The 26,674-nt window shown below is 38.3% G+C and overlaps 1 long non-coding RNA gene across 1 annotated transcript; it reads right to left on the bottom strand.

The window, feature by feature from the left end:
- Positions 1-447: 447 nt before the first annotated feature.
- On the bottom strand, positions 448-3,644 carry LOC107640555 (uncharacterized). Its single transcript, XR_015883277.1, has 2 exons — positions 2,859-3,644; positions 448-2,595 (listed from the first exon to the last, which is right to left on the bottom strand). It is a non-coding gene; the product is annotated as an uncharacterized LOC107640555 (long non-coding RNA).
- Positions 3,645-26,674: the final 23,030 nt, after the last annotated feature.

Below are 26,674 nucleotides of genomic sequence, written 5' to 3' on the forward strand. Positions count from 1 at the left end.
GAAATTGTGTTGACAGGAATTAAATTGCATAGAATGTAAAGGGAAGTGGGTGATTTGCAGGAAATTAAAGAGAACAGAAAATACAAGTACTAAATCTTAAAGAACAAGAAATTAAATGGCAGAAACTTAGAACGCAAGAAATGTAAATTACAGAATCTTAGAGTGCAAGAAATGTAAATGGCTTGAATTGTAAATGGGTCAGGAATGTGGGATTGCAAGAATTAAACAAGGAAAAGTAAATTGCAACAAGCAGGGAGGTAAAAGATGAATTTAATTGCAGTAGATCTCAAACAGAAAATGTAAATTGCTTGAAGAAGCGTTCAACAGAGAAATAAAAGGAAATTTTAGATCTCAGGACCCAAGAGACTAGATAACCAAGTCTAGATTTCAATGCCTTCTTAGATCCAAATTTAGAGAGCAAATGCCAAATTAAAGAAGAGAGCAATGTAGAAATGTAAATTCAAGTTCAATTTTCCAGAAGTTGTAGTAAGAAAAACAGAGAGATCTCAAGGTGAGATTGAGACAGAATTTCCTTAATTCTTCAACACCCAAGACTCAAGACAAGTGTAGATGAAATTGAAAAACAAGAAAACTAAGAGGAAGAGAATTCAATTCTCCTTCCCCAAGACTCAGAGTCTCCAAACAGCTCAAAACCCAAAAGCTCTCTACTATGAATACTATGAAAATTCTTAAAGAAAACTCTCAAAGAAAAGCTCCTTTTAAAACTTCAAATCCTAAGCTATTTATACACTTTCTTCCAATGATCATTAAGCCTTGAATTGGGCCTTTAGCCTTGATGGAATTGAGTTGATAATAGCCTCCGTTGATTGTTCTTGGTGTTGGGAAGAAATCCATTAGTGAACCGGGCCATGAACTATTCACGTTTGAGTCAACGTTTGAGGCAAACGTTGACTCAAACGTCTCTTGTGTGAGGCATTATGCAGATGCCCATTTGCTGTCATCCACGTTTGAGCCAACGTTTGAGGTCAAACGTGAGCTCAAACGTGGGTCTTCCCAAGCTCCCTTTTTGGCCGACGTTTGGCCCAACGTTTGAGGCAAACGTTGGCGCAAAAGTTATGGGCATAGCAAAAACGTCCCTAAATTCTGAAAGTTTCCAAAGTTCCAAAACAAGCAAGTTCATGTTCAACTTTTCAACAATTCAAAATGCCAAAACAAGTGATGCACATGTATGTGTAGAGCACATAATAAAGTAAATATCAATCACAAGTAATTGGCATAAATTAAAACAATTTGGTGTTGGCAAGTTAAAACTATTGAGAATAAATTACTCAAGGAACATTCAAACACCAAATTCCAAGGAAGCATAAAAGTCACAAGTTGAAACAAGAATTGAAAACCTCAAGATCTATGTGACTTAATGTAAGTTAGGCATGAATAGAATGAATCAAATTAGCCATATAGACTAAAAACCTTGAAACTTGTGAGTTTATGCAAAAGAGGCTCAAAATCTCAAAAGAGTTTCAAGTTTATGGTCAATTTAAAACTCATTTAAGGCATATTCAATGCTCAAGAAGAACACACAAATTAAGCAATGAAGTTAAAGAATTGACCAAAACTCGTAATGAAGCTCAAGAGGAAATTTCCAAACCCATTTAGGAAACAAGATTCCATTAACATAGAAATTCGTCAAATAGAATCTTGTTGCGCTAAATAAAACAATGTCATTTAATGAAATAAGGTTAGGAAAAATCATGCAGCATTTCAGCAGTAAATTAGACTATTTCCGAAATTCAACCAATCAGTTCAGATGCCATATGAATTCATTAACTAGTAAAAACACAAAAATCATATCTGAATTCATATGAACCAAACAAATAAGCCAATTATCCAGTAATAAATCATGAACAAATAATGAAAACCAAACCAACGGCATCAAAAAACATTCTTTTAACCATGAGCAAAAGTAATGGTTAAAAATTCAGCACCACAACAGATCAACAAAGAACAATTCAGTAGTACTCTTTTTGTTCAATTCAACAACCAATCACAAGCATTCAACATGAATTTAAACAAATAAGCATGTTGGGTCAAGTGATTAAGTGTAAACTGAAGCATAAACACAGCAGCAATAACAGTTTTAATGCAGATATTGAGCACAAATCACCATTGCACAAACACATCCGAAATTTGATCAATTGTTACAAGAATGCAGCAGAATAGTGAATGCAGAGAAAACTCAGACTTCAGCGACCAAATCAGTGGAGTTAACAAAAGTTGAAACCAACAGCAATGAAGTGCCAACTCGACTAATCAAGTGCATTAAAGATGGATATCAAAAATAGTTAAGCAACATTGATTGCGCAACATCAGCAGCGAACAAAAATTGCAGCAACAAGGTCAAATCAATTCCAGAAAATTATTAAAAATCATCCTCACTGCACAAGCAATATTTTGAACTTATCCATATATCAAAAGAAGGATTAAAATTCAGAAAATATTCATTCAAAACAGTAGCAATAAATAAGATCACAGCAGCAAGGAATGATCCAGATTAGCAGAGACGAAATTCAGCATCGACAGCAAGTATAGAGCAGCAATAACAACTTGAATTCATACATTGAGCAAAAATCATCCCTGCACAAGCAACCATTAACAATATTTAGCAACTGGTTTACTCCAAACACCCATGAACAAAAGCACAACAACAAGAAAAAGGGATGAAACAGCAACATTCCAAACAACATTATTAATCAAAACCAACCTAAATCCACTATCAACGCCAGATTCTCTAATAACCTAATCAACTAACATGCATAAACTAACTAAAATAAATTAACAAAAATTAACTAGCTAGTTGTAGTAAACGAAATGAAATAAAACAGGGGAAAGGCAGAGACCTGGGAAACAAAAAATGAACAGAGCAGAAGGGAAAGGGATAGTGGTGGCTGAATTGGCCGGGGCAGAAACGGCAGCCTGGCAGTGGCGCTACTTCAATGGCAGTGGCGGAGAGTGAACGCAGCAATGAAACAGGGAAAGACGGAGGGTTGGAAGACACAGGGGCTGCACCCTGTTCTGGCTGTTCCAGGCAATGAAGAGGAATTGGAGCAACGGGTGTTTGTGGAGCTTGCGAGTGGAAGAGGAAAGGGTGGTGGTGAGTTGTGACGCTGGGGATTCTGTGAAGAGAGGGATGAGAAGGTAGCCGGTGACAGAAAGCTCGCTGTAAGGGATGGAGAACAGGGGAAAGAGAGGTACGGCGGAAGTAAGAAGAAGAGAATGAGAGAAGAAAGGGATGCGGAGACTCGTCGTTGGTGTCGCTGTGGCTCGCCAACAGTACGGTGGTCCGAGCAATGAGAGAGAGGGAGGAGAAGGTGGAGGTCGCGGTTGCAGAGCGCGGTGTGACTGAGGAAGACAGAGAACCAGGGATGGCGGGATGAGAGACTCGTCAAGGCCGACGGTGATGCTGAGCTCGCGGAGATGCTGGCAGAGAAGGGTGTGAACGAGAAACGGGGAAGCAGAAGAGAAGAAGAGGTGAGGTCGAGACAGGGAGAGAGGAATAAGAGAGGGGAAAGAATGCGGTGGCTACGGCGGTCGCCGGCGGTTGTGGGTGAAGGAAGGAGGCTGGCTCGCGATGGTTCAGACTGGAGGCTGAGACAGTGGGAAGGGAAGAAGAGGGTATCGAGTATGAAGAGAACAGGAAGGACGCTGGGGGGGATTTCAAATTCGTGCGTATGCACCAAGGTGATGTGCGTACGCATTCATGGGTAAAGGGCTATTGGGCATACGCACATACTGTGCAAGCGCCGTGGATAGTGGCCTTGAATTGATGTGTGCGTCCGCACAAATAAGTGCGTACCCACAGTTAAATTTTTTTTTTTTAAAATCAGAATTTCACCCAACATTCCAAAATGCATATAAACAAGAAATTAATAGAAGAAAATAAGCAATTATTTACATTAACTTTAAAATTAATCCAAAATTTCATCTTCCAAATCAAAATCATGGACTATTTACAAACAAAAAATCTACCCAAAATTAATTCAACCATCCAAAAACTAATTGAAAAATTTTAAACATGCAATTCAAGCCAAAAAGGCAATTTAAAACAAAATTACTAACTATTCACATATGCATTTTAAAACAAAAATTTATCAAGGCAAGCTAACAATCAAGAGACATATTTACAAGCAAAAACAAGCAACCAATCAAAACAAACTATTCACATATTCACATATTAATAATAGCCAACAATGTAACACCATTGCAATCCCCGGCAACGGCGCCAAATTTGATAACGAGAATTCGTGTGTAGTTTGGAATCAAGAATCAATTCGTTAGTTGTATAGTCCAAACTAACAACGAGTTCTCATAATCAAATATTAATCTAAAGATGTCACAATACAAAACACAATATTACCGAGAGTATTTAGCTCCCGGGACGTTCTCCTTAGGAATTGCAATTACGTGTCATATTATTGGCTATGAGAGATAGCATGGGGGTTAGATGCAAGAAAGAGCAAGTAATTAAAATGGCAAGAAATTAAAGTGCAAGAAGGTAACTTAGCATGCAAGAAATTAAATGAAGGCAAGTAAAGGCAATGAGAATAGAATTTAAATGATAAAAGAGCTCTTGGCAAGAAGTGGGTAATTAAGGATTCCTATCCTAGTTGTGGACCACAAACATGGTAATTGTGTGTGGATTAATCCCAATTAGTTAACCCTACATCGAGGATAAGTCAACTAGGCATAATTAATCTCAATCCCTAAGTCCTAATTCAACACTAGTGGGTCACTTAGAGTCAAGAAAAACCAAATTAATTAACAATCCTCACACAATGTAGAATGGACATCCACCACTCAAGTTCACCCAAACACCCAAATTCCCTAACAAGAGTGTGAAAAACTAAGTAAAAACCCAACCAAGCATTTTGTCAAACACTTGGTGGGCATGTAAAGAAAGCATGATAAAATAACAAGAAATAATAAATGCTACAACTACCAAGCAAGGAAAATAAAGATAGTAACTCAATGAAGCAATAAATTACATAAAACATAAAATTGCATTAAATGTAAATTAAAATAACAAGAGTGTGCATAAACATAAAAGATAACTAAAATGAGAAATTAACAAAATAAACAAGGAAATTAAGACAATAGAACAAAGAAATGTAGAAGAAACTAGATTAAAAACAAGAATTAAACATAAGAAGTGCAAGAAATTAAACTAAGAAATTCTAATTCTAGAGAGAAGGGGGAGCTTTTCTCTCTATAAAACTAACAAAAACATGTAAAAACCTAAACCTAAGTGCTCCCTCCTTCATCCCTCTTCAATTTGGCTTGAAATAGCTTCAGAAATGAGTTGGATTGGGTTTTGGAGGCCCAGAAATCGCCTCCAGCGGTTTGCAATTAATGAGCTCACGTGCCAGGACGTGTGCGGACGCACAGATGTGTGCGTCCGCACACTTGCTATTTTCTGACTTGTGCGTACGCACAAGTTGTGTGCGTACGCACACCTAGGCTTATGTCCACTACAGTAAATTGCATATCAGTTTGAAGTCCCGGATGTTAGCTTTCTAATGCCACTAGAACCACCTGATTTGGACCTCTTTAGCTCAAGTTATGATCACTTTAGTACCGAGAGGTCAGGATTGGCAGCTTTACAAATCTTTCATTTCTTGAATTCTCCCATTTTGCATGCTTTCCTTATTTGCCTTGTAAGCCTGAAATTACTCAATAAATACATCAAGGCATCAAATGGAATTAAAGTGGATAAAATTTAGCAATTATAAAGCTTAAAAAACATGTTTTCACTTTCAAGCACAATTTCGGGAGAAATTATGAAACTATGCTATTTCAATAGATAAATGCAAGAAAAGTTTATGAAATCCACCCAAATAGAGCAAATAAACACCATAAAATGTGGATTCATCAATTACATGCATAGTTCTTTTGTTCTTTCATTAGTTTATTAATTACAAATTTTGTCTTGTTCTTTAATTCCCTTATTTTGTTTGCTCTCAATGATTTTAAACCCCTTTGATTCACACAACCAAAATTGTACACTTATTGGCATTAGTTCCTAGGGAAGACGACCCGGGATTTAAAACTCCTGGTTATTTTGTGTTGATTGTGACATCTTTAGGATTATAATTTGATTGATGATCAATGGTTGGGTTTGGACTATGCTTGCAACGTCAATCCTATTTTTAGTGCGAAAATTCAAACCCATGCTTTTGGTCGTTGTCAAATTTTGGCGCCGTTCCGGAGAACTAGCATCATAAGTGCTATATTTTGGTTGTTGTAAATATGTCCGTAGTGTGAATAGATACTTTTTAGGTTGTTTGCTTGTTTTTGCTATTAATTAGGATTTTGTTTCTTTTGTTACTTGATGTCTTTAGTTGTTATTTACAATTTTCTCTATGAGTTATCACCCTCTTGGTTTGGAGTTTGGTTGTGCTTATTCTGTAGGGCTTGATAACCTCAATTTTGGATTGCATCATGGGATTGGAGCATCAATTTTGGGAGGAGCAACCTCCTCCACACTACAATGTGCCATACCCTTCCCAATGCACATACCCAACCCAAGGATATAGTAGATTTTACTTTGATTATACACCTCCACCACCATAGACCTATGATCCATACCACAACATAACCCTCAATCACCATATTTTCAAACACCACACCACCACCACCATACACCTTCTTACATACCGCCTTTAAACACTTGCCAACATGAGTCACTTCCCAGACATACAATTTTTTCCCAAATAATAAAATCCATCTTTCACCATAATGTGGAGTTTCCCAACCCTTGTCCCAAGAAGATCAAGACCTTCAAGCCTTTCTCCAAGAGCAAGAAGGATTCTGAAGAACTCAAGGGCAACTTATGGCTACCATAGCCGAGGCAGTAAACCACTTGGTCCTACTTTTCTCATCCGATCAAGACACTTCTCTTGAAGAATGTGGAGGATCAACTAAAGAATGGAGTGAAAAGGAGAATGTGAAGCCTCAAGGAAAAGAAGAAGAGTTGGATCATGACATGCAACAAGAGGGAGAAAAGGAAGTATGTGAGTTGGAGTAGAGAAAGGGAGAATTGAGGGAGATTGATCAAGATGAGGATTCCATCATTGATGATTTTTTATCCTCCTTGGTCAATCCCCTTAATGGTCCTAATGAGCCTCTTCCCATTGAGTTTGAGAAAGACATGGAGGTAAACTTCTCACAACCTCCTTGTTATGATGTGAGTGATGGGAAAGAGGAAATTAGTGAGGAAGGAGTTGACAACCAAGAACGTATTGAGTGGGTGGCAATCTCACCTATGAGATTCATTGGCCCCCACCAATATGCTATCTTGGAGATGGACTACCAACTCAAGGTCCTTCTTGGGTTGGTCCATGGTGGAGAAAGGAGTGTGGGTTGCCAAATGAGTCCAAGGCTCTTCAAGAAAGACGATTCAAGCTTTGGGATTCAATAATGGTGTGAAGCACAATTGAGTGATTTTTAGAAAATGTTGGGTTGTTACAAGGGTCAATTATGAGCTTATCCATCCGTCTTGAAGCATAAAGATCAACAAGAAGGTGAGCAGATGCCTAGAATATGGGATCCCGGAGGAGAGTCAAAGACCAAGCATGGATAGAGGTTCAAGGAGGAGTGGAAACACAAGCCACCCTAGCTAGAGTCTCCTCAATAAGTCCAACTTAAGGACTATAAATCAAAGTGTTAGGTGGGAGACACCCCACCATGGTATCATCTTTCTTAACTTTTTCTCTTTGTTTCTAGTCCTAGTTTCTTGCATGTTTGCTTGTCTTAGTTAGCTTAGGATTAGTTTAAATTTGAGTTTAGATAGGTTGAATTGCAAATGGATCACGATTTTGTGATGGTTTGAATGTTTTGGGGTTGAAATGTTGATTGAGCTGAGGTATGACACCTTAGAAATGAAAGAAAAATTTTTTGCAAAACATGGCATCTGTGCGTACGCACGCTGCTGTGCGTGCGCACACAACTGTGAGTTTCGCGACCTGTGCGAGCGCACAAGCCTGTGTGCCCGCACACTCTTTGTATTGCCCTCTGATTCACCACTATTTCATGGAACATTTTATGCTTAATTGAGTGGATTTTTATCCACTAAACTCACACTTATTCATATAATTTGCATGTTTTACATTTTCCTTCCTATTTCTGTGCTAGGATTGAAAACATGCTTCTTTGGCCTTAAATTTGCTATTTTTAATCCCCTCTTATTACCATTTGATGCCGTGATATGTGTGTTAAGTGATTACAGGGCAGGAATGGCTTAGAGGATGGAAAGGAAGCATGCAAAAGTGGAAGGAATACAAGAAATTGAAGGAATTGCTAAGCTGTCCAGCCTGACCTCTTCGTACTTAATTGACCATAACTTGAGCCATAGAGATCCAAATGAGGCGGTTCCAGTTACGTTGGAAAGCTAAGATCCGGGGCTTCGAAATAATATATAATTTACCATAGTTTCCTTGGCGTTTAGGGATGCGCACGTGTGCATCTGCGAAAATTCAGCGTATCTGAATTCGTCCCCAGCGATTTCTGGGTTGTTTTTGACCCAGTTCTCGGCCCAGAAAACACAAATTAGAGGCTGCAGAGTAGAGGAATGAGGGGACACTTCTCATTATTCACAATTTAGGTTTTGGATGTAGTTTTTTAGGATTTCTCTTAGTTTTAGGTTTATCTTTTCTCAATTCCAGGTTCAATGTTCCTTTAATTTAGTTTCTCTTCTACTTTTATTTGTTCCAGCATTCTAGTTTATTTATTTTTCTTGTTGATTCTCTTCTTTTCCAATTTGGTTTATGAACCTTTCACGTTAGATTTGATTCTATATTTAATGCAATTTGAGGTATTTCAGATTTATGATTGCTTTCTTCAATTTATGATTATTGATGCTTTCAATTGGTTTTAGATTGTACATTCCCTATTAGTTTTCTTTGTTTTTATGCTATGCCTTCCAAGTGTTTGATAAAATACTTGGGAGGGTTTTAAGTTATATATTTATGCTTCTGGCTTTGGTTGAGTAATTGGAGACTCTTGAGTTATCAAACTCCTTTGTTGATTGATAATTGGAAGTTGCTGGTTGATTTGGATCCCTCTAAAGCTAGTCTTTCCTTAGGAGTTGACTAGGACTTGAGGAATTAAATTGATTAGTCCACTTGACTTTCCTTTATTCGGTAAGGGTTAACTAAGTGGGAGCAATGAACAATTCTTATCACAATTGATAAGGATAACTAGGATAGGACGTCTAGTTCTCATACCTTGCCAAGAGTTTTTCTAGTTATTAATTTACTTTCTTGCAATTTACATTCCTTGTTCAACATTTCAAAAACCCAAAAAGATACAATCTCATATCCAATTATAAGTAACACACCTCCCTGCAATTCCTTGAGGGACGACCCGAGGTTTAAATACTTCGGTTTAATTTTATTAGGTTTGCTTAAGTGACAAACAAGTTTTTGTACGAAAGGATTCTTTGTTGGTTTAGAAACTATACTTACAACGTGATTACTTTTGTGAATTCTTTACTAGCAAAAATTTGTTTGTCAAAATGACGCCGTTGTTGGGGAATTGCAAACATGTGCCTTATTATTGGTTATTGTAAATATTTTCTTTTTGCTTATTTGTTAGTTTTTGTTAGTTTTAGGACTTTGTTGCTTAATTTTTATTAGTTTTTGTTTTTATTTTCTTTTGTTACCTTGAATTCTCACCCCTTTGGCTATGAGTTTGGTTATAATCATGTTGTAGGTAGTGGAGATTACAATGAAGGCTTGCATCAAGGATGGGACAATCAAAGATGGGAGGAGCCATAAGGATCTGATCAACCCTCTTGGCAACAACCACCTCCAATGGACTATCAATAACCATTCTATGATGCATACTAAGACAATGGTTATGGTGGACCTCTCCGTGACAATCAACACCCACCGCAATATACCTATGAACCCCCTCCTCAACATAACTTTGAACCACCATACTCACAAGCACCTTACCACCAAACACCCCCATATGACCCTAACCTATATCCAGCATACCAACCGCCCTATTAGCCTTATGAACCATACTTAGAACCACCCCCATTCCAACACAATTACTCCTAAGAAACACCACCTCAATATACACCATCTTCTTATCCTTATCAAGAAGAACCACCTTCCTATTATGAACCATTCTTCCAATGCGATGAACCCTTCCAACCACCCCAATCTCCAATGAATGAAACCCTTGGTGTACTTCTTCAAGGGCAAGAAAGGATGACTAAGAAGGTACTAGAATTCACGGTTGCCTTGACCGAGGTAGTAAATCGATTAGCCTCCCAACGGTTAGACACTCAAGGAACTCCCATACCTACATGTGGAGAATCTAATGAAGAGCATAGCATGAAGGAGACACTAGAAACTCCAGTGGACAATAAGAAACGTGACTTTGTATTGGAACAAGTGGAGGAAGCTGTAATAGTTGAAGAGGAAGAAGCGGTTGAAGACTTAGGAGATGCGGAACCTCCATGGGAAAGTCCAGTCATAGAGCCTCCTTCCAAGGTGTTTGATGTTGATGTTGAGGAGGGTGTATGATAAACCCCTATTTTATGATTCATCTTTTGCTCAAATTGAATGTTTTTATCAATTCTTCACCCACATATTCATATGAATTGCATGGTTTTACTTTCCCTTCCTTATTATGTGATAAGTGTGAAAAACATGTTTCATATGCTTTAAAAATATCAAATTTAATTATCCTTCATTACCATTCGATGCTGTGATTTGTGTGTTAAGTATTTTCAGGTCTCATAGGGCAGGAATGGCTTAAAGGACAGAAAGGAAACATACAAAAATGGAAGGAAAGCACAAAAATAGAGTTTTGAAGAAAAGGCAGCGACGCGAACGGATGGATGACGCGGACGCGTGCTTAGCGCAAAATGGCACTGACGCAAATGCGTGACTGACGCGGACGCATGCCTTGAGCAGAACGCAATTGACACGGACGCGTGCCTGGCGCGTACGCGTGATAAGAAAAAACTCCAAACCACACGAACGCGTGACCCACGCGCACGTGTGACGGACGCCACATACAGGAATCTGCAGAAAACGCCCCCAGCGATTTCTGGACCCTTTTTCGGCCCAAATCCAAGCCAGAAACACAGAATATAAGCCAGAGAATGGAGGAATCAAAGGAGGAGAGACGTTTACAACATTCAATATACAAAATTTTAGGTTTTAGATGTAGCTTTAGAGAGAGAGGCTCTCTCTTCTCTCTCAAGTTTTAGGATTAGGATTCCTTTTATTTTATTTTATGCTTACTACTTCTATGCTAGGTTCAATGTTCCTTTAATTTATTTTCTACTTTTATTTATTATATTACTTTAATTGTTATTTATCTTTTCAATTTGGCTTATGAACCTTTCTATGTTAGGATTTGAATTTATGTTTAAATGAAATTTGAGGTATTTCAGATTAATGATTGTTTTATTCTATTTATGATGCTTTCAATTTAATTTAGATTTATTTTTCCCTTTTGGCTTTGGTTAAGTAATTAGTAACACTTGAGTTATCAAACTCAGCAGTTGATTGAAAATTGGAATTCTCGCTAATTGATTTGGATCGCTCTAAAGCTAGTCTTTCCACAGGAGTTGACTAGGACTTGAGGATCAAATTAATTAGTCCACTTGACTTTCCTTTATTTAGTAAGGGTTAACTAAGTGGGAGCGATAAACAATTTTTATCACACCTGATAAGGATAACTAGGATAGAATTTCCAGTTCTCATATCTTGCCAAGAGTTTACTTTATAATTATTAATTTATTTTTCTTGTCATTTAAAATTACTTGTTCTCTAATTTCAAAAACCCAAAAAATACGCTTTTTCCATAACCAATAATAAATCACACTTCCCTGCAATTCTTTGAGAAGACAACCCGAGGTTTAAATACTTCGGTTATAAATTTTATTGGGTTTTGTTACTTGTGACAACCAAATTTTTGTATGAAAGGATTCTTTGTTGGTTTAGAAGCTATATTTGCAACGTGATTATATTTTTATAAAAATTTCTTTATCGACATTAAATCCAGTTCGTTCAAAATGGTGCCGTTGCCGGGGAATTGCAAACGTGTGCCTTATTATTAGTTATTGTAAATATTTTATTTTGCTTGTTTTTATTTTTGTTTTTAGTTTTTATTAGTTACTATGAGTTCTCACCCCCGTCGCTTTGAGTTTGGTTCTAATATTGTTGAAAGGAATGGAAGCTATAACAGGAACACGCATCAAGGTCAAAACAATCAGAGATGGACGGAGCCACGAGGATCTGATCAACCCTTTAGGCAACAACACCTTCCAACGTACCATGGATGACGACCATTCAACAATGCATGTCGAGACAATAGTTATGGTAGACCCTTTCGTGGCAACCAACACCCACCAAATTACTATGGTCAAGAGCCATTCCGAGGTGCATACCAAGACGATAGATATGGTGGACCCCCTCATAGTTACCAACAAGCACCATCGTATGCCTATAAACCACTTCCTCAGCATAGCTTTGAACCACCACACTCACAAGCCCCCTACTATCATTCCCCGCCGTATGACCCTAACCCGTATCCACCCCAATTCCAATCCAATTACTCCCAAGAACCACCACATCCTTACGCACCATGTCCATATCCGTCAACCCAAGAATCAAGGGAGAAACTCAAGGAAACAGTGGAAAAATTTCATGCAACCGTTCACCAACTGGAGCAAGTGATTAATCGATTACCTTCTCGACGTTCGGACACTCATGGAACCCCTATGGCTTCATGTGGACAATCTAATGAAGAACGTAGCATGAAGGAGATACTAGAAACTCCAATGGACAGTAAGGAGCATGAATTCGTACTGGAACAAGTGGAGGAAGCTGAAATTATCGAAGAAGAAGAATTGGTTGAAGATTTAGGAGATGCTGAACCTCCATGGAAATCCAGAATTGTAGAGAATTCCGTCAAGAAATTTGCAATTGATGCTAAGGAGGATAGTGCATAGGCCCCAAAGTAGGTATCTTATGAAGAACTGGACATATCAACTCAAGATGCGAGTTTCCTTGATGATGATAATCACGAGTCAAGTTCTCCTAGTAATAAACTTGCATCCGCAAGTGAATTCCTGGAGACTGAAGAATCTTCCCCAAGTGACTACGGAAATGATGCGAAGGTAGACTTTTCTCAACGTCCAACTTATGACTTGAGTGATGAGGAAGATATCGAAGACTTTGATCAAGACGTTGTTGCAGTTGAAAAAGTTTTCAAAGAAGTGGAAGAATTCACAGAAGAATACAAAGGAGTAGAGCTTGCAAAACCACTGGAAACACCTATCCCAAGGCCATTACCATCCAATACAAATTTCAAGTGGGTAAAATCCTTAGCCTTTATCTTTACTTTTCCACTTGAATATGGTTTGCTTGAAACAGACGGACAGCTTAGAGCTCTTTGCGGCTTTAAGAGTAAAAGGGAAATGATTCGTGCTCAAGGCTGGTATGCAAGATTCAACAAAGTTCCACGCTTCACTTTGAAGTGTAGGGATTGGTTTCGAGTTTGATTGAATGGGTCTCGAAAAATGTTTGGTTATCTTGGTGAGAATACAACTTCCAAACCGCCCGACTAGAAAAATATAGATCGAGACAAAGGCGGATATAAAAGCAAGGTTTGGAATCTTGGGATCTATTCTAATATTCAGCACCCCGAGAGCCTGAAAACCCATTTGAATTTGCTCAAGGCTTTACATGCCTAATTTGGGACCCCAGAGGCTGTTGGCATTCCAAATAGTGGTAGAAATTTTTGGATGAATTCAAGCACAAGCCACCATAGCAGGAAGCTCATCAATTGTCCAACTTAAGGACTTTAACTAAAAGTGCTAGGTGGGAGACAACCCACCATGGTATGACCGTTCCTTTTTCAATTTTGATCTTATTTCGTTTTGTTTGTTTTTGAGTTTTATTTTATTCTACTTTCATTGAACCTGGAATTATTCATAGCACCCACATTAGCATTGCATTTTGCATCCTGTATATTGTTAAAAAAAAAATTTACACGCGACGCGCAAGCGTCGCTGACGCGTCCGCGTTGTAGTGCATTCGAAACAAGGAGAAAAGAAGCAGAGAGTCACGCGAAAGCGTGGCTGGAGGCATGCAATGGGCACAAATATGCCCACGCAATCGCATCGCTGACGCACTCGCGTCATTTGTGAAATAGCCTCCCCACGCGTCCGCGTCACCCACGCGAACGCGTGGCCCTGCAAAATCGACGTAAATAGGTGTATGGCAGCAAGTTATAGTGGAGTAGGGTTGGAATGATGCTGGAAACAAAAGCCCTACCACGCGACCACGTGCCCCACGCGGCCGCATCGTTTTCAAAATATGGCCATTCACGCGATCGCGTCAACCACGCGAACGCGTCACTCAGATTTTTGGCACAATGCATTTAAAACAAAGAGTTGCGCTAACATACGGCTGCACTTGTGCCAATAGCACAAATCAGGCCACGCGATCGCGTGACCCACGTGATCGCGTGATCCACGCGTCCATGTCACCTGAACTTATCACACACCACGCGACCGCGTGATCCACGCGTCCGCGTCGCCCAGCTTATCCAGATCAACGCCAGAATTCTTATCTTTTCTTCCCCAATCCTAATTCTTTCTTCTCCCTTCTTAATTCTTTCTTCTCTCCTTTATACTTCTTTCTTCCTTCTTTCTTACTTTCTTTTTCTTCATCTCTTTAACTTCTCACCCTTCTTCACTTTCATTCTATTTTACTTAATTTATTTGCATACTTTCATTCATTGCATTTTTTATTTTTTGCATATTTTTATTTTCTTTTCTAAATTTTTTTTCTATTGGTGTTAAATTTTCTTATTCAACTGTTGCATCTTTTCTTGAATTATTCTGGTGCTTCATGACTTGTTTTATTCTGATTGGGTAGTATTATTCATAAGTCAATGCTAACTTTTATGATACCTGTATTCCTTTTGCATTGGCATGAACTTACACTATCTTTCATCACCCACACTCTCTTTCCATTGTTGCAAATTTTTGTACTCTTGATTTGCCATGTGCTTCTACTATTTTTTCACTTGCATGTTGTAGCTACCATGTAATTGAGACTCTCATCATTTGGCATTAACCCAACCATATTTTAAATATTTTTATATCTTTATTTTTGGGTTACTTTTCTTCTTTTTCCTCTTCTTCAGGATGGCCACCGAGGAAGGGAAATGGAAAACCTTTACATGGGGCAACAAACAAGTCCATCTGTACAATCTCAAGAGAAAAGCATCAGTTGTAGCAGCCCATCCACTTGCACATCTCAGTATGCACCGAGGACGGTGCAATCTTTAAGTGTGGGGAGGTCGATACCGATCTCCATGGGTTTGTACCTTCCTGTCTCAACACCAATGTTTAAATTTTCTTTGTAGTTATTGTTGCATTTGCATGATTGATTGCATGTTTGTTACGTTTTGTGCATATTTTACCACTACTTGGTTAAAGTAATATTTTCTTTTTCAAGAAACTTTTTATAACATTTCACAAAATTTTTATTGAACTTTTTTGAAGGAATATTATACTAGAACATGGTTTAGAGCTCGAACACATAAAACCAGTGAGATTTTGAGCCTACTTGATTGGTTGCATTTTATCAACCAATATTTTATTTTTGGTGTGTGTTTTTCTCTCTAAAATTGTGATCTTTGTCTTGCTTAATTCTATATTTCCATGGTTTGATGTATGCATACACTTATATGATTGAGGCCTTTGTTTCACTGAGCTTACATACCCATATGACCTTACCCTTTCATTATCCTTTGCAAACCAATTTGAGCCTATTTTACCCCTTTTATTCTTTACTTTAGCACATCATTAACTTTAAGAGGAAAATAATAATGTCCTTAATTTGAATCTTTGGTTAGCTTAGACTAGTGACAGTGCTCACGAATTAAGTGTGAGGAAATTGGGTTTGCCAATATTTGGTTTAAGAATTGGGTGTTGTATATCTTTATGGAAATGTGAAAGAAATGTTTAGGAAATGTTCATGCATTCAATAATTTAATCATATGCATTGAGAAAAAAAAAGAAAAAAAATTATATATATATATATAAAGGAGAAAAAGAAAAGAAAAGAGCAAATAACAAAAAGGGGACAAAATGCCCCAAAATAAATGGTGAAAGCAATGCATATGTACTGTACTCGAAATTAGGATGCATGAATATGTGGAAAACAAGGTTAATGGATAGTTAGATGTGGTATTATGATTACATGGATTGTCTAAGTTAGGTGGAAAGTTTAAGTTAAATAAGGATTCAGATTTTAGTCCACTTGGCCAAATACAATCTTACCTTGACCCTAACCCCATTACAACACTTAAAAGACCTCTTGATATGTGTATCTGTACATTAAATTTTTGTTGATTGTTAGATGAAGAGCAAGCCTTAGAATGCAAGGTTAGTAGAGAATTGAGAGAATCGAACCTTAAACACATGAGTGATTAGAGTGTATACACTTCCAATGAAGGTTCGAGGCTCGATTCTTTGTTCCCGACTTTCATGGGCTATTTTCTTCTGCAAGCTTACTTATACTTTATTTTGTGATTTGAATTAGTGAGATCTAGTTCATATTTGTTCTTGAAAGATTTATTTACTTTTAACCAAGTAGGTAGAAACATTTTGCATGTAGTTGTATTCACATAGATAGGTTGCATTTCATGCATTCTACGATTCCACCATTCCACCTTTACTCTTTCTCTTGGATTAAGCATGAGGACATGCTATTGTTTAAGTGTGGGGAGGTTGATAAACCCCTATTTTATGATTCATCTTGTGCTCAAATTAATTGTTTTTATCAATTCTTCACCCACTTATTCATATGAATTGTATGGTTTTACTTTCCCTTCCTTATTATGTGATAAGTGTAAAAAACATGTTTCCTATGCTTTAAAAATATCAAATTTAATTATCCTTCATTACCATTCGATGTCTCATTTGTGTGTTAAGTATTTTCAGGTCTCATAGGGCAGGAATGGCTTAAAGGACAGAAAGGAAACATACAAAAATGGAAGGAAAGCACAAAAATGGAGTTTTGAAGAAAAGGCAGCGACGCGAATGCATGGATGACACGAACGCGTGCCTAGCGCGAAATGGCACTGACGCAAATGCGTGACTGACGCGGACGCATGCCTTGAGCAGAACGCAATTGACGCGGACGCGTGACTGACGCGTATGCGTGACAAGAAAAAACACCAAACCACGCGAACGCGTGACCCACGCGCACGCGTGACGGATGCCACGTACAGGAATCTGCAGAAATGCCCCCAGTGATTTCTGAACCTTTTTCGACCCAAATCCAAGCCAGAAACACAGAATATAAGCCAGAGAATGGAGGAATCAAAGGAGGAGAGACGTTTGTAACATTCAATATACACAATTTTAGGTTTTAGATGTAGCTTTAGAGAGAGAGGCTCTCTCTTCTCTCTCAAGTTTTAGGATTAGGATTCCTTTTATTTTATTTTATGCTTACTACTTCAATGCCAGGTTCAATGTTCCTTCAATTTATTTTCTACTTTTATTTATTCTATTACTTTAATTGTTATTTATCTTTTCAATTTGGCTTATGAACCTTTCCATGTTGGGATTTAAATTTATGTTTAAATGCAATTTGAGGTATTTCAGATTAATGATTGTTTTATTCTATTAATGATGCTTTCATTTTAATTTAGATTTATTTTCCCCTTTTGGCTTTGGTTAAGTAATTGGTAACACTTGAGTTATCAAACTTAGCAGTTGATTGAAAATTGGAATTCTCGCTGATTGATTTGGATCGCTCTAAAGCTAGTCTTTCCACAGGAGTTGACTAGGACTTAAGGATCAAATTAATTAGTCCACTTGACTTTCCTTTATTTAGTAAGGGTTAACTAAGTAGGAGCGATAAACAATTTTTATCACACCTGATAAGGATAACTAGGATAGGATTTCTAGTTCTCATACATTGCCAAGAGTTTACTTTATAATTATTAATTTATTTTTCTTGCCATTTAAATTACTTGTTCTCTGATTTCAAAAACCCAAAAACAAGCTTTTTCCATAACCAATAATAAATCAAACTTCCCTGTAATTCCTTGAGAAGACGACCCGAGGTTTAAATACTTCGGTTATAAATTTTATTGGGTTTTGTTACTTGTGACAACCAAATTTTTGTACGAAAGGATTCTCTGTTGGTTTAGAAGCTATACTTGCAACGCGATTATATTTTTATAAAAATTTCTTTATTGACATCAAATCTAGTTTGTTCAGTGTACAACCTCCGAGGGATATCATGGTTGAAGACTTTGCAGAGGTTGATCAAGAGATAGAGATTAAAGAAGAAGAAGCAGAACCTCCCATGCCTTTGGTAAGTAATGAAGAAGAGATTGAATTGGAAGAAAGCTACCAAGAGGAAGAGGTTGAAATTGAAGAAGCTTGTAAAGAGGTGGAAGTTGTCAAGGAAGAGCTCAAGGGAATAGAGCTGGAAATCACCTTGCCAAAGTTGTTGGAGACCTCTCCCCCAAAGCCATCACCATCCATTCCTTCATTCAAGTGGGTAAATCTTTCATCTCTAAGCTTAATTAGCCCACTTGAATATGCTTTGCTTGAGAGGGATGGGCAACTTAGAGCTCTTTGTGGCTATAAGAGTAAGAGAGAGATGGTTAGTGGTAAGAGTTATCATGCAAGGTTCAATACGGTTGCATACTCAAAGTTGAAGTGCAAGGATTGGTGTAGAGCTCGATTGAATAGGTCTAGGAGGCTGTTTGGATGTCTCAGTGAGAATTCTAATTGCTCACCACCCAAGTGGAAAAATGATGATCAACAAGAAGACGGGTATAGAAACAAGATTTGGGATCCGGGCATACAAGAGGATCAACTTTGGGAGCTCAAAGCTTGTGAAAAACTCCATCAAAGCTTGGGGAATTGATAGAGATTGTTGGAAGTCCAAGCGTTGGTGGAAGTTTCAGGATGAGTTCAAGCACAAGCCACCATGACAAGGAGCTCACCAAATGTCCAACTTAAGGACATTAACTAAAAGTGCTAGGTGGGAGACAACCCACCATGGTATGATCGTTCCTTTTTATTCCTAGTTTTATTTTATTTTTCACAAGTCTTTCATTTATAATTTCTACATAATCATCTGCATTCTGCATAAAAAAGGGGGGGGGGGCAACCCACACGTGCACGTAGGCCACGCATGGGCGTCAATTCCCAATTTTGCTATGCCATCCAACGAACAGAAAGTTGTGATGAAATCGTGCAGCTGGTGTGCTTTGCGCATGGTGCACGAAATCGTGATCGTTCATTCCTTGGTAACGGCACCAAAAACTTAGTACGCACGTTCATAATTTTAGTTCTTTGTCATAACTTCGCACAACTAACCAGCAAGTGCACTGGGTCATCCAAGTAATAAACCTTACGTGAGTAAGGGTCGATCCCACGGAGATTGTCGGCTTGAAGCAAGCTATGGTCACCTTGTAAATCTCAGTCAGGCGGATTCAAATGGTTATAGAGTTTTAATAATTAAAATATAAATAAAACGTAAGATAGGATAGAGATACTTATGTAATTCATTGGTGAGAATTTCAGATAAGCGTATGGAGATGCTTAGTTCCTTCTGAATCTCTGCTTTCCTACTGCCTTCATCCAATCCTTCATACTCCTGTCCATGGCAAGCTGTATGTTGGGCATCACCGTTGTCAATGGCTATATCCCGTCCTCTCAGTGAAAATGGTCCAAATGCGCTGTCACCGCACGGCTAATCATCTGTCGGTTCTCGATCATATTGGAATAAGATTCAGTAATCCTTTTGCGTCTGTCACTATGCCCAGCACTCGCGAGTTTGAAGCTCGTCACAGCCATCCCTTCCCAGATCCTACTCGGAATACCACAGACAAGGTTTAGACTTTCCGGATCTCAATAATGGCCACCAATAATTCTAGCATATACCACGAAGACTCTGATCATAGATAAGGAGGCTAAGAGATATGCATTCAAGCTTGTTTGCATATAGAACGGAAGTGTTTGTCAGGCACGCGTTCATAAGTGAGAATGATGATGAGCGTCACATAATCATCACATTCATCATGTTCTTGTGTGCAAATGTATATCTTAGAGAAGAAATAGGCTTGAATTGAATAGAAAAACAATAGTACTTTACATTAATTCATGAGGAACAGCAGAGCTCCACACCTTAATCTAGGGTGTGTAGAAACTCTACCGTTGAAAATTCATAAGTGATGAAGGTTCAGGGATGGCCGAATGGCCAGCCTCCTAAATGTGTATAAAATGATCTAAAGATTCGAAGATGTAAAAACAATAGTAAAAAGTTCTATTTATACTAAACTAGTTACTAGGGTTTACAGAGATAAGTAAATGATGCAGAAATCCACTTCCGGGCCCATTTTGTGTGTGCTTGGGCTGAGCATTGAAGCTTTCACATGTAGAGGTCTTTCTTGGAGTTAAACGCCAGTTTGTAACCTATTTTTGGCGTTTAACTCTGCTTTGCAACTTGTTTCTGGCGTTTAACTCTAGAATAGGGCAGAGAGTTGGAGTTGAACACCAGTTTGCGTCGTCTAAACTCGGGCAAAGTATGGACTATTATATATTTCTGGAAAGCCTTGAATGTATACTTTCCAACGCAATTAAACGTGCGCCATTTGGACTTCTGTAGCTCCAGAAAGTCCACTTTGAGTGTAGGGAGGTCAGAATACAACAGCATCTGCAGTCCTTCTTCAGCCTCTGAATCTGATTTTTGCTCAAGTCCCTCAATTTCAGCCAAAAAATACCTAAAATCATAGAAAAACACAAAAACTCATAGTAAAGTCCAAAAATGTGATTTTTATTTAAAAACTAATAAAAATATACTAAAAACTAACTAAATCATACTAAAAACTATGTAAAAACAATGCCAAAAAGCGTATAAATTATCCGCTCATCACAACACCAAACTTAAATTGTTGCTTGTCCCCAAACAACTGAAAATCAAATAGGATAAAAAGAAGAGAATATACTATAAATTCCAAAATATCAATGAAACTTAGCTCCAATTAGATGAGCGGGACTAGTAGCTTTTTGCCTTTGAATAGTTTTGGCATTTCACTTTATCCATTGAAGTTCAGAATGATTGGCATCTATAGGAACTTAAAATTTAGATAGTGTTATTGATTCTCCTAGTTCAGTATGTTGATTCTTGAACACAGCTACTTTATGAGTCTTGGCCGTGGCCCTAAGCACTTTGTTTTCCAGTATTACCACCGGATACATAAATGCCACAGACACATAACTGGGTGAACCTTTTTAGATTGTGACTCAGCTTTGCTAGAGTCCCCAGTTAGAGGTGTCCAGGGTTCTTAAGCACACTCTTTTTTTTTTCTTTGGACCTTGACTTTAACCGCTCAGTCTCAAGCTTTTGGCTTGACACCTTCACGCCACAAGCACATGGTTTGGGACAGCTTGGTTTAGCCGCTTAGGCCAGGATTTCATTCCTTTGGGCCCTCCTATCCAATGATGCTCAAAGCCTTGGATCCTTTTTATTACCCTTGCCTTTTGGTTTAAAGGGTTACTGGCTTTTTGCTCTTGCCTTTTGGTTTAAAGAGCTCTTGGCTTTTTCTGCTTGCTTTTTCTTTTTCTTTTTCTTTTTCGCCAATTTTCTTTTCTTTTTTTTTCGCAAGCTTTTGTATTCACTGCTTTTTCTTGCTTCAAGAATCAATTTTATGATTTTTTAGATTATCAAATAACATTTCTCCTTTTTCATCATTCTTCAAGAGCCAACAATTTTAACATTCATAAACAACAAATTCAAAAGACATATGCACTGTTCAAGCATTCATTCAGAAAACAAAAAGTATTGTCACCACATCAAAATAATTAAACTAATTTCAAGGATGAATTCGAAATTCATGTACTTCTTGTTCTTTTGTAATTAAAGCATTTTTCATTTAAGAAAGGTGATGGATTCATAGACACTTAAACACTAATGATCATGTAGTAAAGACACAGACATAAATAAAACATAAGGCTCAAAAACCAAAAAACAGGAAAATAAGAACAAGGAGATTAAGGAAAGGGTCCACCTTAGTGAGGGTGGCGTCTTCCTCTTCTTGAAGAACCAATGGTGCTCTTGAGCTCCTCTATGTCTCTTCCTTGTCTTTGTTGCTCCTCCCTCATAGCTCTTTGATCTTCTCTAATCTCATGGAGAATGATGGAGTGCTCTTGGTGTTCCATCCTTAGTTGTCCCATGTTGGAACTTAATTCTCCTAGGGAGGTATTGATTTGCTCCCAATAGTTTTGTGGAGGAAAGTACATCCCTTGAGGCATCTCAGGGATTTCATGGTGAGGAATTTCCTCATGCTCTTGTTGAGGTCCATGAGTGGCCTCTCTTGTTTGCTCCATCTCCATCTCCCATGACTCAGAGGTGGAAGCTTTTGCCTTTCCTTTCCTCTTTCTAGAGGTTTCTCTGGCCTTAGGTGCCAAAAATGGTCATGGAAAAACAAAAAACAATGCTTTTACCACACCAAACTTAGAAGGTTTGCTCGTCCTCGAGCAAAAGAAGAAAGAAAGGAGTAGAAGAAGAAGAAAATAGAGGAGATGGAGGTGTGTGAATGGTTTTAATTTGAGTGGGTGGGTGTAGGTGGGTTGTATGATGGTTTTGGAGGAGTAATGGAGGTGATTGTGGAGGTTTTTTTTTTAGGGAAGAGTATTATGGAAAGGTGGGGGAGAGAGAGAGAGAAGAAGAGGTGGGGTAGGTGGGGATCCTGTGGGGTCCACAGATCCAGAGGGGTCAAGGACTTAGCATCATTGCTCCATTTAGGCATTAAACGCCAGCTTGCTGCTTGTTTTAGGCGTTTAATGCCAATCTCATGCTCTGTTCTGGCGTTAAACGCCAAACTGGGGCTTGTTTCTGGCGTTTAACGCCAGCTTGATGCTTCTTCCTGGCGTTAAACGCCAGCTTGATGCTTCTTACTAGCGTTTAAACGCCAGTAAGTTTCTTCCTCCAGGGTGAGCTATTTTTAATGCTATTTTTCATTCTGTTTTTTATTCTTCAGTAGTTTTTATGACTTCACATGATCATCAACCTAAAGAAAACATAAAATAGAAATGGAAAATAATTAAATATAATTAAATAATATTGGGTTGCCTCCCAACAAGCACCTTTTTAATGTCAATAGCTTGACAGTGAGCTTTCGTGGAGCCTCACAGAAAATCAGAGCAATGTTGAGGCCTCTTAACACCAAACTTAGAGTTTGGTTGTGGCCTCTCAACACCAAACTTAGAGTTTGGCTATGGCCTCCCAACACCAAGCTTAGAGTTTGACTGTGGGGGCTTTGGTTGACTCTGCAGTGAGAGAAGCTTTTCATGATTCCTCTCCATGGTTACAGAAGGAGACCCTTGAGTCTTAAATACAAGGTAGTCCTTATTCAGTTAAAGGACCAACTCTCCTCTGTCCACATCAATCACAGCTTTTGCTGTGGCTAGGAAGGGTCTTCCAAGGATGATGGATTCATCCTCATCCTTCCCAGTGTCCAGAATTATGAAGTCAGCAGGGATGTAAAGGCCTTCAACCTTTACTAACACGTCCTCTACTAGTCCATAAGCCTGTTTTCTTGAGTTGTCTGCCATCTCTAATGAGAATTTAGTAGCCTGTACCTCAAAGATTCCTAGTTTCTTTATTATAGAGAGTGGCATTGAGTTTATGCTTGACCCCAGGTCACACAGAGCATTCTCAAAGGTCATGGTACCTATGTCACAGGGAATTAGGAATTTACCAGGATCCTGTTTCTTTTGAGGTAAAGTTTGCTGAACCAAGGCATTTAGTTCCTTGATGAGTAATGGAGGTTCATCCTCCCAAGTCTCATTACCAAATAATTTGGCATTCATCTTCATGATTGCTCCTAAATACTGAGCAACTTGGTCTTCAGAAGATGAATAGTCATCAGAGCTCATGAATGGTAAAAGGAGGTTCAATGGAATCTCTATGGTCTCTAGATGAGCCTCAGATTCCTTTGGTTCCTCAAAGGGAAACTCCTTATTGGTCAGTGAACGTCCCAGGAGGTCTTCCTCACTAGGATTCACGTCCTTCTCCTCCTCTCTGGGTTCGGCCACACCAAGTAAGGTAATGGCCTTGCACTCTCTTTTTGGATTCTCTTCTGTATTGCTTGGGAGAGTACTAGGAGGGGTTTCAATGACTCTTTTACTCAGCTGACCCACTTGTGCCTCCAAATTTCTAATGGAGGACCTTATTTCATTCATGAAACTTAAAGTGGCCTTAGATAGATCAGAGACTATATTTGCTAAGCTAGATGGATTCTGCTCAGAATTCTCTATCTGTTGCTGAGTGGATGATGGAAAAGGCTTGCTATTGCTAAACCTGTTTCTTCCACCATTATTAAAGCCTTGTTAAGACTTTTGTTGATCCTTCCATGAGAAATTTGGATGATTTCTCTATGAGGGATTATAGGTGTTTCCATAGGGTTCACCCATGTAATTCACCTCTGCTATTGCAGGGTTCTCAGGATCATAAGCTTCTTCTTCAGAAGATGCCTCTTTAGTACTGTTGGATGTAGCATGCAATCCATTCAGACTCTGAGAAATCATATTGACTTGCTGATGAGCGGATAATTTATACGCTTTTTGGCATTGTTTTTACTTAGTTTTTAGTATGATTTAGTTGGTTTTTAGTATATTTTTATTATTTTTAATTAAAAATTACATTTCTAGACTTTACTATGAGTTTGTGTATTTTTCTATGATTTCAGGTATTTTCTGGCTGAAATTGTGGGAGCTGAGCAAAAATCTGATTCAGGCTGAAAAAGGACTGCTGATGCTGTTGGATTCTGACCTCCCTGCACTCAAAGTAGATTTTCTGGAGCTACAGAACTCCAAATGGTACGCTCTCAATTGCGTTGGAAAGTAGACATCCAGGGCTTTCCAACAATATATAATAGTTCATACTTTGCTCAAGGATAAATGATGTAAACTGGCGTTCAATGCCAGTTCCATGTTGCACTCTGGCGTCCAGCGCCAGAAACAAGTTACAAGTTGGAGTTCAACGCCAGAAACAGGTTACAACCTGGCATTGAACGCCCAAAACAGCCCAGGCATGTGAGAAGCTTAAGTCTCAGCCCCAGCACACACCAAGTGGGCCCCATAAGTGGATTTCTGCACTATCTATCATAGTTTACTCATTTTCTGTAAACCTAGGTTACTAGTTTAGTATTTAAACAACTTTTAGAGATTTATTTTTCATCTCATGACATTTTTAGATCTGAACTTTGTAATCTCTGACGGCATGAGTCTCTAAACTCCATTGTTGGGGGTGAGGAGCTCTGCTGTGTTTCGATGAATTAATGCAACTATTTCTGTTTTCTATTCAAACACGCTTGTTTCTATCTAAGATGTTCATTCGCACTTCAATATGATGGATGTGATGATCCGTGACAGTCATCACCATTCTCAACCTATGAACGCGTGCCTGACAACCACCTCCGTTCTACTTTCGATTGAATGAATATCTCTTGGATTCCTTAATCAGAATCTTCGTGGTATAAGCTAGAATCCATTGGCAGCATTCTTGAGAATCCGGAAAGTCTAAACCTTGTCTGTGGTATTCCGAATAGGATTCAGGGATTGAATGACTGTGACGAGCTTCAAACTCGCGAGTGTTGGGCGTAGTGACAGACGCAAAAGGATCAATGGATCCTATTCTGGCATGATCGAGAATCGACAAATGATTAGCCGTGCGGTGACAGCGCACCTGGACCTTTTTCACTGAGAGGACGGATGGGAACCATTGATAACGGTGATCCACCAACACACAGCTTGCCATAGGAGGAACCTTGCGTGCGTGAAGAAAGAAGACAGGGAGAAAGCAGAGATTCAGAAGACAAAGCATCTCCAAAACTCCAATATATTCTCCATTACTGCATACCAAGTATTTATTTTATGTTCCCTTGTTCATTTGCAAGTCAACTGATAATTATAATTGACCTCCTAACTGAGATTTACAAGATAACCAGAGATTGCTTCAAACCAACAATCTCCGTGGGATTCGACCCTTACTCACGTAAGGTATTACTTGGACGACCCAGTGCACTTGCTGGTTAGTGGTACGAATTGTGAAAAGTGTGATTCACAATTCGTGCACCAAGTTTTTGGCGCCGTTGCCGGGGATTGTTCGAGTTTGAACAACTAAAGGTTTATTTTGTTGCTTAGATTAGGAATAATTTATTTTGTTGCTATAGAGTCATCAAATCTGAGTCCTTTAGTTTATTTTCAAAAAAAAAAATTCTTCAAAAATATTATTTTTCTTTATTTATTTTTAATTTTTTTTGTGAGTTTAGTGTCATGTTTTAAGTTTGGTGTCAACTGCATTCTTATCTTTTTCTCTTAAATTTTCGAATTTGTGTTCTTTATTCTTCCTTGATCTTCAAGTTGTTCTTGTTTATTCTTCTTGTTTAATCTTTGGTTTTTCTTGTTCTGTGTCTTTTCTTGTTTTACATGTGCTTTCTCAAAACATTAGTTTTCAAAAAATTTATTTTTAGTTATTAAAAATACCTCTTTAAAACAAGTGTTACATTTACTGCTCAATTGGCTAGAGCGTTGGTTTATGTTCTTGGTGATTGGGTATCTTCTTTTTAAAATCTTTTTCAAAAATAA

The sequence above is a fragment of the Arachis ipaensis genome, chromosome B5 (assembly GCF_059453495.1).
Source record: "Arachis ipaensis isolate K30076 ecotype BB chromosome B5, ASM5945349v1, whole genome shotgun sequence".
NCBI lineage: Eukaryota > Viridiplantae > Streptophyta > Magnoliopsida > Fabales > Fabaceae > Arachis > Arachis ipaensis.